The 18,189-nt window shown below is 48.3% G+C and overlaps 1 protein-coding gene across 1 annotated transcript in view; it reads right to left on the bottom strand.

Annotated features, from left to right (window-relative positions):
- LOC110510774 (protein FAM53B) overlaps positions 1-12,961 on the bottom strand; it is a 38,189-nt gene extending 25,228 nt beyond the window's left edge. The window contains 1 exon segment of the mRNA XM_090217820.1: positions 12,833-12,961. The gene's annotated coding sequence lies outside the window, so the exon portion shown is untranslated.
- Positions 12,962-18,189: the final 5,228 nt, after the last annotated feature.

Genomic DNA, 18,189 nt, shown 5'->3' with positions numbered 1-18,189 from the left:
GTGGGACACAGTAATGGTTTAGGGTTGAGGAGACCCTGAGCCGTGTCAGAGACTAGTGGGACACAGTAATGGTTTAGGAGACCCTGAGCCGTGTCAGAGACTAGTGGGACACAGTAATGGTTTAGGAGACCCTGAGTCGTGTCAGAGACTAGTGGAACACAGTAATGGTTTAGGAGACCCTGAGTCGTGTCAGAGACTAGTGGAACACAGTAATGGTTGAGGAGACCCTGAGCCGTGTCAGAGACTAGTGGAACACAGTAATGGTTTAGGAGACCCTGAGTCGTGTCAGAGACTAGTGGAACACAGTAATGGTTTAGGAGACCCTGAGCCGTGTCAGAGACTAGTGGAACACAGTAATGGTTTAGGAGACCCTGAGCCGTGTCAGAGACTAGTGGAACACAGTAATGGTTTAGGAGACCCTGAGCCGTGTCAGAGACTAGTGGAACACAGTAATGGTTTAGGAGACCCTGAGCCGTGTCAGAGACTAGTGGAACACAGTAATGGTTTAGGAGGCCCTGAGCCGTGTCAGAGACTAGTGGAACACAGTAATGGTTTAGGGTTGAGGAGACCCTGAGCCGTGTCAGAGACTAGTGGAACACAGTAATGGTTTAGGAGACCCTGAGCCGTGTCAGAGACTAGTGGGACACAGTAATGGTTTAGGAGACCCTGAGCCGTGTCAGAGACTAGTGGAACACAGTAATGGTTTAGGGTTTAGGAGACCCTGAGCCGTGTCAGAGACTAGTGGAACACAGTAATGGTTTAGGAGGCCCTGAGCCGTGTCAGAGACTAGTGGGACACAGTAATGGTTTAGGAGGCCCTGAGCCGTGTCAGAGACTAGTGGAACACAGTAATGGTTTAGGAGACCCTGAGCCGTGTCAGAGACTAGTGGGACCCAGTAATGGTTTAGGAGACCCGGAGCCGTGTCAGAGACTAGTGGAACACAGTAATGGTTTAGGAGACCCGGAGCCGTGTCAGAGACTAGTGGGACACAGTAATGGTTGAGGAGACCCGGAGCCGTGTCAGAGACTAGTTGGACACAGTAATGGTTGAGGAGACCCGGAGCCGTGTCAGAGACTAGTGGAACACAGTAATGGTTTAGGAGACCCGGAGCCGTGTCAGAGACTAGTGGAACACAGTAATGGTTTAGGAGACCCTGAGTCGTGTCAGAGACTAGTGGAACACAGTAATGGTTTAGGAGACCCGGAGCCGTGTCAGAGACTAGTGGGACACAGTAATGGTTTAGGAGACCCGGAGCCGTGTCAGAGACTAGTGGAACACAGTAATGGTTTAGGAGGCCCTGAGCCGTGTCAGAGACTAGTGGAACACAGTAATGGTTGAGGAGACCCTGAGCCGTGTCAGAGACTAGTGGGACACAGTAATGGTTTAGGAGGCCCTGAGCCGTGTCAGAGACTAGTGGAACACAGTAATGGTTGAGGAGACCCTGAGCCGTGTCAGAGACTAGTGGAACACAGTAATGGTTTAGGAGACCCTGAGTCGTGTCAGAGACTAGTGGAACACAGTAATGGTTTAGGAGACCCTGAGCCGTGTCAGAGACTAGTGGAACACAGTAATGGTTTAGGAGACCCTGAGCCGTGTCAGAGACTAGTGGAACACAGTAATGGTTTAGGGTTTAGGAGACCCTGAGCCGTGTCAGAGACTAGTGGAACACAGTAATGGTTTAGGGTTTAGGAGACCCTGAGCCGTGTCAGAGACTAGTGGAACACAGTAATGGTTTAGGAGACCCTGAGCCGTGTCAGAGACTAGTGGAACACAGTAATGGTTTAGGAGACCCTGAGCCGTGTCAGAGACTAGTGGGACACAGTAATGGTTTAGGAGACCCGGAGCCGTGTCAGAGACTAGTGGAACACAGTAATGGTTTAGGGTTGAGGAGACCCTGAGCCGTGTCAGAGACTAGTGGAACACAGTAATGGTTTAGGAGGCCCTGAGCCGTGTCAGAGACTAGTGGAACACAGTACTGGTTTAGGAGACCCTGAGCCGTGTCAGAGACTAGTGGAACACAGTACTGGTTTAGGAGGCCCTGAGCCGTGTCAGAGACTAGTGGAACACAGTACTGGTTTAGGAGACCCTGAGCCGTGTCAGAGACTAGTGGAACACAGTAATGGTTTAGGGTTTAGGAGGCCCTGAGCCGTGTCAGAGACTAGTGGAACACAGTAATGGTTGAGGAGGCCCTGAGCCGTGTCAGAGACTAGTGGAACACAGTAATGGTTTAGGAGACCCTGAGCCGTGTCAGAGACTAGTGGAACACAGTAATGGTTTAGGAGACCCGGAGCCGTGTCAGAGACTAGTGGAACACAGTAATGGTTTAGGAGACCCTGAGCTGTGTCAGAGACTAGTGGGACACAGTAATGGTTTAGGAGACCCTGAGCCGTGTCAGAGACTAGTGGAACACAGTAATGGTTTAGGAGACCCTGAGCTGTGTCAGAGACTAGTGGGACACAGTAATGGTTTAGGGTTTAGGAGACCCTGAGCCGTGTCAGAGACTAGTGGAACACAGTAATGGTTTAGGAGACCCTGAGCTGTGTCAGAGACTAGTGGGACACAGTAATGGTTTAGGGTTTAGGAGACCCTGAGCCGTGTCAGAGACTAGTGGAACACAGTAATGGTTTAGGAGACCCTGAGCCGTGTCAGAGACTAGTGGAACACAGTAATGGTTTAGGGTTGAGGAGACCCTGAGCCGTGTCAGAGACTAGTGGGACACAGTAATGGTTTAGGGTTGAGGAGACCCTGAGCCGTGTCAGAGACTAGTGGGACACAGTAATGGTTTAGGGTTGAGGAGACCCTGAGCCGTGTCAGAGACTAGTGGGACACAGTAATGGTTTAGGAGACCCTGAGCCGTGTCAGAGACTAGTGGAACACAGTAATGGTTTAGGGTTTAGGAGACCCTGAGCCGTGTCAGAGACTAGTGGAACACAGTAATGGTTTAGGAGACCCTGAGCCGTGTCAGAGACTAGTGGAACACAGTAATGGTTTAGGGTTTAGGAGGCCCTGAGCCGTGTCAGAGACTAGTGGAACACAGTAATGGTTTAGGAGACCCTGAGCCGTGTCAGAGACTAGTGGAACACAGTAATGGTTTAGGAGACCCTGAGCCGTGTCAGAGACTAGTGGAACACAGTAATGGTTTAGGGTTTAGGAGGCCCTGAGCCGTGTCAGAGACTAGTGGAACACAGTAATGGTTTAGGAGACCCTGAGCCGTGTCAGAGACTAGTGGAACACAGTAATGGTTTAGGGTTTAGGAGGCCCTGAGCCGTGTCAGAGACTAGTGGAACACAGTAATGGTTTAGGGTTTAGGAGACCCTGAGCCGTGTCAGAGACTAGTGGGACACAGTAATGGTTTAGGAGACCCTGAGCCGTGTCAGAGACTAGTGGAACACAGTAATGGTTTAGGAGACCCTGAGCCGTGTCAGAGACTAGTGGGACACAGTAATGGTTTAGGAGACCCTGAGCCGTGTCAGAGACTAGTGGAACACAGTAATGGTTTAGGGTTTAGGAGGCCCTGAGCCGTGTCAGAGACTAGTGGAACACAGTAATGGTTTAGGGTTTAGGAGACCCTGAGCCGTGTCAGAGACTAGTGGAACACAGTAATGGTTTAGGAGACCCTGAGCTGTGTCAGAGACTAGTGGAACACAGTAATGGTTTAGGAGACCCTGAGCTGTGTCAGAGACTAGTGGAACACAGTAATGGTTTAGGAGACCCTGAGCCGTGTCAGAGACTAGTGGAACACAGTAATGGTTTAGGGTTGAGGAGACCCTGAGTCGTGTCAGAGACTAGTGGGACACAGTAATGGTTTAGGAGACCCTGAGCCGTGTCAGAGACTAGTGGAACACAGTAATGGTTTAGGAGACCCTGAGCCGTGTCAGATACTAGTGGGACACAGTAATGGTTTAGGGTTGAGGAGACCCTGAGCCGTGTCAGAGACTAGTGGAACACAGTAATGGTTTAGGAGACCCTGAGCCGTGTCAGAGACTAGTGGGACACAGTAATGGTTTAGGAGACCCTGAGCCGTGTCAGAGACTAGTGGAACACAGTAATGGTTTAGGGTTGAGGAGGCCCTGAGCCGTGTCAGAGACTAGTGGGACACAGTAATGGTTTAGGAGACCCTGAGCCGTGTCAGAGACTAGTGGAACACAGTAATGGTTTAGGGTTGAGGAGGCCCTGAGCCGTGTCAGAGACTAGTGGGACACAGTAATGGTTTAGGAGACCCTGAGCCGTGTCAGAGACTAGTGGGACACAGTAATGGTTTAGGAGACCCTGAGCCGTGTCAGAGACTAGTGGGACACAGTAATGGTTTAGGAGACCCTGAGCCGTGTCAGAGACTAGTGGGACACAGTAATGGTTTAGGAGACCCTGAGTCGTGTCAGAGACTAGTGGAACACAGTAATGGTTTAGGAGACCCTGAGCCGTGTCAGAGAGACTAGTGGAACACAGTAATGGTTTAGGGTTTAGGAGACCCTGAGCCGTGTCAGAGACTAGTGGAACACAGTAATGGTTTAGGGTTTAGGAGACCCTGAGCCGTGTCAGAGACTAGTGGAACACAGTAATGGTTTAGGGTTTAGGAGACCCTGAGCCGTGTCAGAGACTAGTGGAACACAGTAATGGTTTAGGGTTTAGGAGGCCCTGAGCCGTGTCAGAGACTAGTGGAACACAGTAATGGTTTAGGGTTTAGGAGACCCTGAGCCGTGTCAGAGACTAGTGGAACACAGTAATGGTTTAGGAGGCCCTGAGCCGTGTCAGAGACTAGTGGAACACAGTAATGGTTTAGGAGACCCTGAGCCGTGTCAGATACTAGTGGAACACAGTAATGGTTTAGGAGACCCTGAGCCGTGTTAGAGACTAGTGGGACACAGTAATGGTTTAGGAGGCCCTGAGCCGTGTCAGAGACTAGTGGAACACAGTAATGGTTTAGGAGACCCTGAGCTGTGTCAGAGACTAGTGGGACACAGTAATGGTTTAGGAGGCCCTGAGCCGTGTCAGAGACTAGTGGAACACAGTAATGGTTTAGGAGACCCTGAGCCGTGTCAGAGACTAGTGGAACACAGTAATGGTTTAGGGTTGAGGAGACCCTGAGCCGTGTCAGAGACTAGTGGAACACAGTAATGGTTTAGGAGACCCTGAGTCGTGTCAGAGACTAGTGGAACACAGTAATGGTTTAGGAGACCCTGAGCCGTGTCAGAGACTAGTGGAACACAGTAATGGTTTAGGAGACCCTGAGCCGTGTCAGAGACTAGTGGAACACAGTAATGGTTTAGGGTTTAGGAGACCCTGAGCCGTGTCAGAGACTAGTGGAACACAGTAATGGTTTAGGAGGCCCTGAGCCGTGTCAGAGACTAGTGGAACACAGTAATGGTTTAGGAGACCCTGAGCCGTGTCAGAGACTAGTGGGACACAGTAATGGTTGAGGAGGCCCTGAGCCGTGTCAGAGACTAGTGGGACACAGTAATGGTTTAGGGTTGAGGAGACCCTGAGCCGTGTCAGAGACTAGTGGAACACAGTAATGGTTTAGGAGACCCTGAGCCGTGTCAGAGACTAGTGGAACACAGTAATGGTTTAGGAGACCCTGAGTCGTGTCAGAGACTAGTGGAACACAGTAATGGTTTAGGGTTGAGGAGACCCTGAGCCGTGTCAGAGACTAGTGGAACACAGTAATGGTTTAGGAGACCCTGAGCCGTGTCAGAGACTAGTGGGACACAGTAATGGTTTAGGAGACCCTGAGCCGTGTCAGAGACTAGTGGGACACAGTAATGGTTTAGGAGGCCCTGAGCCGTGTCAGAGACTAGTGGGACCCAGTAATGGTTTAGGGTTGAGGAGGCCCTGAGCCGTGTCAGATACTAGTGGGACACAGTAATGGTTTAGGGTTGAGGAGACCCTGAGCCGTGTCAGAGACTAGTGGAACACAGTAATGGTTTAGGAGACCCTGAGCCGTGTCAGAGACTAGTGGAACACAGTAATGGTTTAGGAGACCCTGAGCCGTGTCAGAGACTAGTGGGACACAGTAATGGTTTAGGAGACCCTGAGTCGTGTCAGAGACTAGTGGGACACAGTAAGGGTTTAGGAGACCCTGAGCCGTGTCAGAGACTAGTGGGACACAGTAATGGTTTAGGAGACCCTGAGTCGTGTCAGAGACTAGTGGGACACAGTAATGGTTTAGGAGACCCGGAGCCGTGTCAGAGACTAGTGGGACCCAGTAATGGTTGAGGAGACCCTGAGCCGTGTCAGAGACTAGTGGAACACAGTACTGGTTTAGGGTTTAGGAGGCCCTGAGCCGTGTCAGAGAGACTAGTGGGACACAGTAATGGTTTAGGGTTGAGGAGGCCCTGAGCCGTGTCAGAGACTAGTGGAACACAGTAATGGTTTAGGAGACCCTGAGCCGTGTCAGAGACTAGTGGGACACAGTAATGGTTGAGGAGGCCCTGAGCCGTGTCAGAGACTAGTGGAACACAGTAATGGTTTAGGGTTTAGGAGACCCTGAGCCGTGTCAGAGACTAGTGGAACACAGTAATGGTTTAGGAGACCCTGAGCCGTGTCAGAGAGACTAGTGGGACACAGTAATGGTTTAGGGTTGAGGAGGCCCTGAGCCGTGTCAGAGACTAGTGGAACACAGTAATGGTTTAGGAGACCCTGAGCCGTGTCAGAGACTAGTGGAACACAGTAATGGTTTAGGAGACCCTGAGCCGTGTCAGAGACTAGTGGAACACAGTAATGGTTTAGGAGACCCTGAGCCGTGTCAGAGACTAGTGGAACACAGTAATGGTTTAGGAGACCCTGAGCCGTGTCAGAGACTAGTGGAACACAGTAAGGGTTTAGGAGACCCTGAGCCGTGTCAGAGACTAGTGGAACACAGTAATGGTTTAGGGTTTAGGAGACCCTGAGCCGTGTCAGAGACTAGTGGAACACAGTAAGGGTTTAGGAGACCCTGAGCCGTGTCAGAGACTAGTGGAACACAGTAATGGTTTAGGAGACCCTGAGCCGTGTCAGAGACTAGTGGGACACAGTAATGGTTTAGGAGACCCTGAGCCGTGTCAGAGACTAGTGGAACACAGTAATGGTTTAGGAGACCCTGAGCCGTGTCAGAGACTAGTGGAACACAGTAATGGTTTAGGAGACCCTGAGCCGTGTCAGAGACTAGTGGGACACAGTAATGGTTTAGGGTTTAGGAGACCCTGAGCCGTGTCAGAGACTAGTGGAACACAGTAATGGTTTAGGGTTGAGGAGGCCCTGAGCCGTGTCAGAGACTAGTGGAACACAGTAATGGTTTAGGAGACCCTGAGCCGTGTCAGAGAGACTAGTGGGACACAGTAATGGTTTAGGGTTGAGGAGGCCCTGAGCCGTGTCAGAGACTAGTGGAACACAGTAATGGTTTAGGGTTGAGGAGGCCCTGAGCCGTGTCAGAGACTAGTGGGACACAGTAATGGTTTAGGAGACCCTGAGCCGTGTCAGATACTAGTGGGACACAGTAATGGTTTAGGGTTGAGGAGGCCCTGAGCCGTGTCAGAGACTAGTGGGACACAGTAATGGTTTAGGAGACCCTGAGCCGTGTCAGAGACTAGTGGGACACAGTAATGGTTTAGGAGACCCTGAGCCGTGTCAGAGACTAGTGGGACACAGTAATGGTTTCATAAGCATGCAGCTGCCCCAGCCACTTACCATAAACACAAAGACCCACCCAGCAAGCCTATGCATGTTAGCCAAGGCAGAGAGGCCTGCTTTTTAGTGGGTTTACTTTATATAAAGAAGGCCTACAGCCTGCAACAGCAGCACTGTATGTGGGTCAGGAAACAACAGCACCGGGTTGGGTCAGGAAACAACGGCACCGGGTTGGGTCAGGAAACAACGGCACCGGGTTGGGTCAGGAAACAACGGCACCGGGTTGGGTCAGGAAACAACGGCACCGGGTTGGGTCAGGAAACAACGGCACCGGGTTGGGTCAGGAAACACCGGCACCAAGTTGGTTGACGTCTATACAGGCCTCCATGGTTCAGAAACAAGAGAATGGCGGAGGTCTTTAAAAACAACACGTCTTTCCACCAGCCCTGTCAATGTCTACATGAATATTCATGCCCGTTAAAGTAACAGGGCCAACCTACACTGCAGGTAGGGCAGGCCTATTGATACCATGGGAAGGCTGCATCCTATTCCCCTATAATCGTCCACTACTTTGAGCCCTATGGGCCCAAAAGTAGTGCACTATAAAAGGGAACAGGGCACCATTTAGGACACAGGCCTTAAGCCTAACATTTTAGAAAAGTGACTTGTCAGCATTAGGCCAAATATCTCATCCAAGGGAAGATGAGGTACTGTGAGCAATCTAGAGACACTCCCAAACAACCTTTAAAAATAAAAATGTCTAACTGCATTGTCACTGACCTATTTAAATAGTGTACATGGACAAAAACCCACTAGAGTCATCTCAACATTCAGTTCCTGCTGCCTCAGCTAAAAACGGAGCCTTATGACTGTAACAACTAAACCACAACTGACAACATATTCTACCAGCCAGCCGTGATAAAGATCAAGAGGTGTAAGACCACATGTTTAATGTACGACTCAAACGCCTGGCTGTTTACCATGAATGACCCCCCCTCTCTCTCTCTGGTTCCTGTTTACCATGAACGACCCCCCCCCCCCTCTCTCTCTCTCTGGTTCCTGTTTACCATGAACGATCCCCCCTCTCTCTCTGGCTCCTGTTTACCATGAACGATCCCCCCTCTCTCTCTCTGGCTCCTGTTTACCATGAACGATCCCCCCTCTCTCTCTCTGGCTCCTGTTTACCATGAACGACCCCCCCCCCCCCCCTCTCTGTCTCTCTCTGGCTCCTGTTTACCATGAACGATCCCCCCTCTCTCTCTCTGGCTCCTGTTTACCATGAACGACCCCCCCCCCCCCCCCCTCTCTGTCTCTCTCTGGCTCCTGTTTACCATGAACGATCCCCCCCTCTCTCTCTGGCTCCACTTCCTCAATGAACATGACAAGGCTTAACTAGCTAAATTACAGCCCAAGCAAACCACAAACTATCTAGGTCTGGTTGTTTCCAAAGTCCCTCTGATAAAGGAAAGAAGTTTGGCAGGCAGGCTGGTGTTGCAGAAGCCCACCGAATGTTATAATGAGGCTATAGAGCACGCACACATTTTAACCTTGAGGGGGAAAGGGCCACAAACTGCTATATACTGTAGTAACACAATATGAAGAGACCTGCTTCTAAAATCTCTCTCAGCAAAAAAAAAAAAGTACAGTATTGAGATACAAGCTAAATATCATGGTCCTTCCACATCGTTGTTATAGAGAAAGTTGAATAGCAAGCCGACATCCTGTCGTTGACCACATTACAGCTGCACGTTATATTGGATAGCATGTCAACCCGACCTACCTGAGAGGAACATTATCCATTATGAACATTCTCTTATGCTAAAATAAGTTCTGAATAAGTTGAAATGATAACATCTATAAAAACGCTGCTTGATACTTTATATGGCCCAAAGATATATGTTCCTGTCACACGGGATTTGCTTGTCAAACTCACGGGATGAAAACGATACTAACAATGCGCCCGATTAATTACAACAGCCATTCAAAAGTTAAACAACAACAACTCTCGTATTTCCTACAGTTCATTCCGGGTTGATTTTGATTTAAAGGGAAACGCAGCAGTACAGAAGCCCGAGTTCAGACACATCTCTCCTGGATAAACTCTCGTCAACACAATGACATGGTTTAGAAAACAGAAAGGCATCTCACAGAGCAGGACTTTCCAACATAACACCGCTAGCTAGCAGACTGCTATAGTAGAGGCCCTAGTTGTCATGGGCAGCCCGTAAAAACTAGTTACTACCGAGTCCAAGCCATGTTCCTCGAAGGCAGAGGCAGTAAACACATTTTAGTTGTTTTTTTACAGAAAAGTGTTATTCGCAGTACAATAAAGAGCATTCAACCTCCATTTCTTTGACAGTTGTGGGAAAAATGTTGCTACGTTTCATCACATCAATTGCTAATTAAACTTATACAATGAGACAATTTTAAATCAAACAACTACCTCATGAACATCTTCACTAGTATGCCGGTTGTTTTTCTATACTTTACAAACTAGGCTGCACAACCGGCTGGACAGAGTAGAAAACGTTGTAGCTAACTTTCTTACATAATAACAGTTTCCTTCCTATCAGACATAGTTACATAGCAAGCTTAATGACTGAATAAAATAACTTGTTAAATCATACAAACACAATTATTGCTTTGACATAAGCCCACATCGGGGTACGCATGTTTACTAGTAGCTAGCTTTTTATGCAGTCAGTTAGATGGCTTGGTAGCTAGCAGCACAGTCAGCTAGATGGCTTGGTAGTTAGCAGCACAGTCAGCTAGATGGCTTGGTAGTTAGCAGCACAGCCAGCTAGATGGCTTGGTAGTTAGCAGCACAGTCAGCTAGATGGCTTGGTAGTTAGCAGCACAGTCAGCTAGATGGCTTGGTAGTTAGCAGCACAGTCAGCTAGATGGCTTGGTAGTTAGCAGCACAGTCAGTTAGATGGCTTGGTAGTTAGCAGCACAGTCTGCTAGATGGCTTGGTAGCTAGCAGCACAGTCTGCTAGATGGCTTGGTAGTTAGCAGCCCAGTCAGCTAGATGGCTTGGTAGCTAGCAGCACAGTCAGCTAGATGGCTTGGTAGCTAGCAGCACAGTCTGCTAGATGGCTTGGTAGCTAGCAGCACAGTCAGCTAGATGGCTTGGTAGTTAGCAGCCCAGTCAGCTAGATGGCTTGGTAGCTAGCAGCACAGCCAGCTAGATGGCTTGGTAGCTAGCAGCACAGTCTGCTAGATGGCTTGGTAGCTAGCAGCACAGCCAGCTAGATGGCTTGGTAGCTAGCAGCACAGTCTGCTAGATGGCTTGGTAGCTAGCAGCACAGTCAGCTAGATGGCTTGGTAGTTAGCAGCCCAGTCAGCTAGATGGCTTGGTAGCTAGCAGCACAGTCAGCTAGATGGCTTGGTAGTTAGCTGCACAGTTAGCTAGATGGCTTGGTAGTTAGCAGCACAGTCAGCTAGATGGCTTGGTAGTTAGCAGCACAGTCAGCTAGATGGCTTGGTAGTTAGCAGCCCAGTCAGCCATTTGGCTTGGTAGTTAGCAGCCCAGTCAGCCATTTGGCTTGGTAGTTAGCAGCACAGCCAGCTAGATGGCTTGGTAGTTAGCAGCACAGTCAGCTAGATGGCTTGGTAGTTAGCAGCACAGTCAGCTAGATGGCTTGGTAGTTAGCAGCACAGTCAGCTAGATGGCTTGGTAGTTAGCAGCACAGTCAGCTAGATGGCTTGGTAGTTAGCAGCACAGCCAGCTAGATGGCTTGGTAGTTAGCAGCACAGTCTGCTAGATGGCTTGGTAGCTAGCAGCACAGTCAGCTAGATGGCTTGGTAGTTAGCAGCACAGTCAGCTAGATGGCTTGGTAGCTAGCAGCACAGTCAGCTAGATGGCTTGGTAGTTAGCTGCACAGTTAGCTAGATGGCTTGGTAGTTAGCAGCACAGTCAGCTAGATGGCTTGGTAGTTAGCAGCACAGTCAGCTAGATGGCTTGGTAGTTAGCAGCCCAGTCAGCCATTTGGCTTGGTAGTTAGCAGCACAGTCAGCTAGATGGCGTGGTAGTTAGCAGCCCAGTCAGCTAGATGGCGTGGTAGTTAGCAGCCCAGTCAGCTAGATGGCTTGGTAGCTAGCAGCCCAGTCAGTTAGATGGCTTGGTAGTTAGCTGCACAGTCAGCTAGATGGCTTGGTAGTTAGCTGCACAGTCAGCTAGATGGCTTGGTAGTTAGCTGCACAGTCAGCTAGATGGCTTGGTAGTTAGCTGCACAGCCTGCTAGATGGCTTGGTAGTTAGCAGCCCAGTCAGCTAGATGGCTTGGTAGTTAGCAGCCCAGTCAGCTAGATGGCTTGGTAGCTAGCAGCACAGCCAGCTAGATGGCTTGGTAGCTAGCAGCACAGTCAGCTAGATGGCTTGGTAGCTAGCAGCACAGTCAGCTAGATGGCTTGGTAGCTAGCAGCACAGTCAGCTAGATGGCTTGGTAGCTAGCAGCACAGTCAGCTAGATGGCTTGGTAGCTAGCAGCACAGCCAGCTAGATGGCTTGGTAGCTAGCAGCACAGCCAGCTAGATGGCTTGGTAGCTAGCAGCACAGCCAGCTAGATGGCTTGGTAGTTAGCTGCACAGTCAGCTAGATGGCTTGGTAGTTAGCTACACAGTCAGCTAGATGGCTTGGTAGTTGGCTTCACAGTTAGCTAGATGGCTCGGTAGTTAGCAGCACAGTCTGCTAGATGGCTTGGTAGTTAGCAGCACAGCCAGCTAGATGGCTTGGTAGTTAGCAGCACAGTCAGCTAGATGGCTTGGTGGTTAGCAGCACAGTCAGCTAGATGCCTTGGAAGTTAGCTGCACAGCCTGCTAGATGGCTTGGTAGTTAGCTGCAGTCAGCTAGATGCCTTGGAAGTTAGCTGAACAGCCTGCTAGATGGCTTGGTAGTTAGCAGCACAGTCAGCTAGATGGCTTGGTAGTTAGCAGCACAGTCAGCTAGATGCCTTGGAAGTTAGCTGCACAGCCTGCTAGATGGCTTGGTAGTTAGCTGCAGTCAGCTAGATGCCTTGGAAGTTAGCTGAACAGCCTGCTAGATGGCTTGGTAGTTAGCTGCACAGCCTGCTAGATGGCTTGGTAGTTAGCTGCACAGCTACTTATTCTACTACCTAGAATCTCATAGCTAAAATGTATAACTATAGTAGCTAAACAGTGTTACAACTCACGAGAATTAAGCTGCACAGCTCGATGGGTCCCAATGTCTGTCTGACTCCCACACCAACTTACAGTTCGAAATGCAGAATCATCTTCCAAATGTTTTTTGTTGCAAAAAACATAGCTACTGCAACAAGACAAAGCATTGAGTTCAAACTTCCCGTGCTGCATGGACACACACCCAGGGGACTGAACTCTCACAACTACCAGACATTGAGCCAGTGTCTGAATTTACACGCTGTGACAACATGCACTTTGGAGCGAACCATTTATGAGTCGTAGGGGTGGTCGGGTTTACTCATTAAATATCATGATATTAAGGTTTGTCGCGCATTTAGATATACATTATGTGGTTATGACTGTTTTGATACGGTCAATAATCAAAAGTATGTAAAGATAGTGAGAGATACTGTATCAGACTTTACCGATCACATAGCGGCCGCCTCACCTTAACGATGGTCTCATCCGCACGGCAGTAATCGAAAGCACATAAAAAAAATAAGTCCGATTTAAAGGTTTGTAATAGTTGTTGACTGACCGTAAACAACTTTGTGAAAAAGTAGGTCATATGTACAAGGATTACACAATGCACATGTATGTGTAAACCACGATAAAGGATTGGTTAATAACCATAGTTATATTGCCAAAACTACTGAAATGTGTTGGATATTTTATTTGAGTGACTTTCTGAGCAAATAGTCTCAACAGTGGAAGTGTTTTTTTTAAAAGTGTTTTCAAATGACCTATAAGCGTTATGGGTTGGGATGATGTCACTAGAATAACACCAGATATTTGCATAATGTTATGCAGTATGTCAATAGAACACTTGTTTTTAGTCCAGGAAAAGTTGCAAATGTGGTCCAATTTATTTGAGGGTTAACTGCATTTCACCACTAGTCATGTGTTATTATATATCCTTGATTAGAGGAGTACCGGAACGCCAAGTCTAAATAAAGAAAATACTTCCTAACAGCTTCTACCCTCAAGCCATAAGACTCTTGAACAGTTAATCAAATGGCTATGAGTACTATTTGCGTATTCCAGTCTGCTGCTAATGGGGTTACCATGGTAACACGTCAGAGTGTTCATACCTTCCTGTGTGGTGGTAATGGGGTTACCGTGGTAACACGTCAGAGTGTTCATACCTTCCTGTGTGGTGCTAATGGGGTTACCGTGGTAACACGTCAGAGTGTTCATACCTTCCTGTGTGGTGGTAATGGGGTTACCATGGTAACATAGGAGAGAGTTCATACCTTCCTGTGTGCTGTAATGGGGTTACCATGGTAACATGTCAGAGTGGTCAGACCTTCCTGTGTGGTGGTAATGGGGTTACCGTGGTAACACATCAGAGTGTTCATACCTTCCTGTGTGGTGGTAATGGGGTTACCATGGTAACATATGAAAGTGTTCATACCTTCCTGTGTGGTGGTAATGGGGATACCGTGGTAACATGTCAGAGTGGTCATACCTTCCTGTGTGGCGGTAATGGGGTTACCGTGGTAACATGTCAGCGTGGTCATACCTTCCTGTCTGGTGTCCCATGTACAACAGGAGTTCTCTGATCCTGGTCCAGAACACACAGGGTTCCTCCCTCCCCATATTGACTGATACCTGATCCTGGTCCAGAATACACAGGGTTTCTCCCTCCCCATATTGACTGATACCTGATCCTGGTCCAGAATACACAGGGTTTCTCCCTAATCATATTGACTGATCCTGGTTCAGAATACACAGGGTTTCTCCCTCCCCATATTGACTGATACCTGATCCTGGTCCAGAATACACAGGGTTTCTCCCTCCCCATATTGACTGATCCTGGTCCAGAATACACAGGGTTTCTCCCTCATCATATTGACTGATCCTGGTTCAGAATACACAGGGTTTCTCCCTCCCCATATTGACTGATACCTGATCCTGGTCCAGAATACACAGGGTTTCTCCCTCCCCATATTGACTGATACCTGATCCTGGTCCAGAATACACAGGGTTTCTCCCTCCCCATATTGACTGATACCTGATCCTGGTCCAGAATACACAGGGTTTCTCCCTCCCCATATTGACTGATCCTGGTCCAGAATACACAGGGTTTCTCCCTCCCCATATTGACTGATACCTGATCCTGGTCCAGAATACACAGGGTTCCTCCCTCCCCATATTGACTGATCCTGGTTCAGAGACATCAGTATCCAGCCTGTCTGTCAGAGTGTCTGGTCTCTGTCCATTCAGAGACATCAGTATCTGTCTGTCAGAGTGCCAGGTCTCTCTCCATTCAGAGACATCAGTATCTGTCTGTCAGAGTGCCAGGTCTCTCTCCATTCAGAGACATCAGTATCTGTCTGTCAGAGTGCCAGGTCTCTCTCCATTCAGAGACATCAGTATCAAGCCTGTCTGTCAGAGTGCCAGGTCTCTGTCCATTCAGAGACATCAGCATCAAGCCTGTCTGTCAGAGTGCCAGGTCTCTGTCCATTCAGAGACATCAGCATCAAGCCTGTCTGTCAGAGTGCCAGGTCTCTGTCCATTCAGAGACATCAGTATCTGTCTGTCAGAGTGCCAGGTCTCTCTCCATTCAGAGACATCAGTATCTGTCTGTCAGAGTGCCAGGTCTCTGTCCATTCAGAGACATCAGTATCTGTCTGTCAGAGTGCCAGGTCCCTGTCCATTCAGAGACATCAGTATCAAGCCTGTCTGTCAGAGTGCCAGGTCTCTCTCCATTCAGAGACATCAGTATCTGTCTGTCAGAGTGACTGGTCCCTGTCCATTCAGAGACATCAGTATCAAGCCTGTCTGTCAGAGTGCCAGGTTTCTCTCCATTCAGAGACATCAAGCCTGTCTGTCAGAGTGCCAGGTCTCTGTCCATTCAGAGACATCAGTATCTGTCTGTCAGAGTGCCAGGTCTTTGTCCATTCAGAGACATCAGTATCAAGCCTGTCTGTCAGAGTGCCAGGTCTCTCTCCATTCAGAGACATCAGTATCCAGCCTGTCTGTCAGAGTGCCAGGTCTCTCTCCATTCAGAGACATCAGTATCTGTCTGTCAGAGTGCCAGGTCTCTCTCCATTCAGAGACATCAGTGTCTGTCTGTCAGAGTGACTGGTCTCTGTCCATTCAGAGACCTCAGTATCAAGCCTGACTGTCAGAGTGCCAGGTCTCTCTCCATTCAGAGACATCAGTATCTGTCTGTCAGAGTGCCAGGTCTCTCTCCATTCAGAGACATCAGTATCTGTCTGTCAGAGTGCCAGGTCTCTCTCCATTCAGAGATATCAGTATCTGTCTGTCAGAGTGTCAGGTCTCTCTCCGTTCAGAGACATCAGTATCAAGCCTGTCTGTCAGAGTGTCAGGTCTCTGTCCATTCAGAGACATCAGTATCAGATGTGCTGGTCTCCATGTGCTGGCTCAATACATGTTTCTGGGAACAAATAGTGACTGTTTTTTTTTAAACCAATGGCAGTTCGTATAGGTAATATCTGAAACACAAACATGTTGAAGTTTGAACAAATCACACTAAACCTGCCTAATTCCTAATTCTGTTCTCCCTATCGACAGAGCAGGCAAGAGGTAAGGATTGGAGGTGAGGTCTTTGCCAGAGCCCTATTGATGGACATTGGCAGAGTAGATCAGCTCCTGGCCCATTCATCAAAGATACTGGTTGGTCACACCCATGACATTATCAGTAGTGGTTCTGATAGGCCTGCTGGAACCAACCCGATCGCTGAGGTCACCTTTCACTTATGGTGGTTAATGTCATTATCAGTAGTGGTTAATGTCAGAACCTCATGCAGGAAGTAATGGTCCTAGCTCCAGAACCCCATGCAGGAAGTAATGGTCCTAGCTCCAGAACCTCATGCAGGAAGTAATGGTCCTAGCTCCAGAACCCCATGCAGGAAGTAATGGTCCTAGCTCCAGAACCCCATGCAGGAAGTAATGGTCCTAGTTCCAGAACCCCATGCAGGAAATAATGGTCCTAGTTCCAGAACCCTGTGCAGGAAGTAATGGTCCTAGCTCCAGAACACCATGCAGGAAGTAAAGGTCCTAGCTCCAGAACCCCATGCAGGAAGCAATGGTCCTAGCTCCAGAACCCCATGCAGGAAGTAATGGGCCTATCTCCAGAACCCCATGTAGGAAGTAAAGGTCCTAGCTCCAGAACCCCTTGTAGGAAGTAATGGGCCTATCTCCAGAACCCCATGCAGGAAGTAATGGTCCTAGCTCCAGAACCACATGCAGGGGATGTCTGCAGCCAGAAGACTGTATGCATGCCATCTGGGTTTCTAATCAAAAAAAGACAACCCACCTCTCATCAATAAAACAAAAGCAAAAAAAAAAAACAATTTAAAATAAATTCATACATTTTCTACACAATTTATTTCATGGTCATTCAAGCCATTTCATGTCTGTCTTTGCTTGTAACAAACATTTTATTGCACTGTAAGTAATTTGAGATCCAAGTTACGAACTTTGAAATGCACAAATTGTCACTAATGTTCACTACCGTAGCCAGGTGTAGAGGTGCTAACTGAGGATTGTGTGTTGTAGTAGACCATCAAAGCTAAGTGTAATCTATTTTATTACCGATCGAGACAAGGCAGGCTGCTACAGACAAGACAACATTTACGTGAAAGGAAAACAGGGACACCAACTGACAGAGTTGCAGAACTACATCCATATCACTTCTGTTGAGCAACTCTTTATGCTGAGTGGAATCACCGATTAGTAGTTTTGACGATTGATCAAATGGGAAATGTACTAGCATCATGACTGTTGTCATGGAAACAGTTGACCAAATCCAAGCAGGTGATTATTTTTATTTTTTATTATTTAACTTTTATTTCACTAAGCAAGTCAGAACTGGGATATTTTCAGCATCCAGGAACTGTGTCCAGATCCTTCCTGTCCTTGTTGTGTCTTTGTCTTCTCTGTACCGGTAGACTTCCTGTCCTTGTTGTGTCTCTGTACCGGTAGACTTCCTGTCCTTGTTGTGTCTCTGCCTTCTCTGTACCGGTACACTTCCTGTCATTGTTATGTCTCTGCCTTCTCTGTACCGGTAGACTTCCTGTCCTTGTTGTGTCTCTGCCTTCTCTGTACCGGTAGACTTCCTGTCCTTGTTGTGTCTCTGTACCGGTAGACTTCCTGTCATTGTTGTAAGGCTTGTGAACATTGGAGAGCGAAACTACCTGTAGCTTCCTTCGTGTAAAGACATAAAAATGGAATCCATGAGTTCATCGGACTCTGGGTAACTAGATAAAATGATAGTATAATTTTTTAAGTTAAAAGACTTTGCAGATATAGTTAATATTGACTAATTTGCCTTGTAACATGTCCCTGTTGTGTCTGCACTCTCAAATCAAATGTTATTTGTCACATGCGCCAAATACAACAGGTATTAGGTGTGCTTACCCAAGGATCGTACCCTTTTGGATTACATTTTTTGCCTAAAA

This window comes from Oncorhynchus mykiss, chromosome 23, assembly GCF_057628025.1.
Source record: "Oncorhynchus mykiss isolate SJ-2025 chromosome 23, ASM5762802v1, whole genome shotgun sequence".
Taxonomy (NCBI): Eukaryota; Metazoa; Chordata; class Actinopteri; order Salmoniformes; family Salmonidae; genus Oncorhynchus; species Oncorhynchus mykiss.
This window is presented reverse-complemented; position numbering and strand designations above follow the sequence as displayed.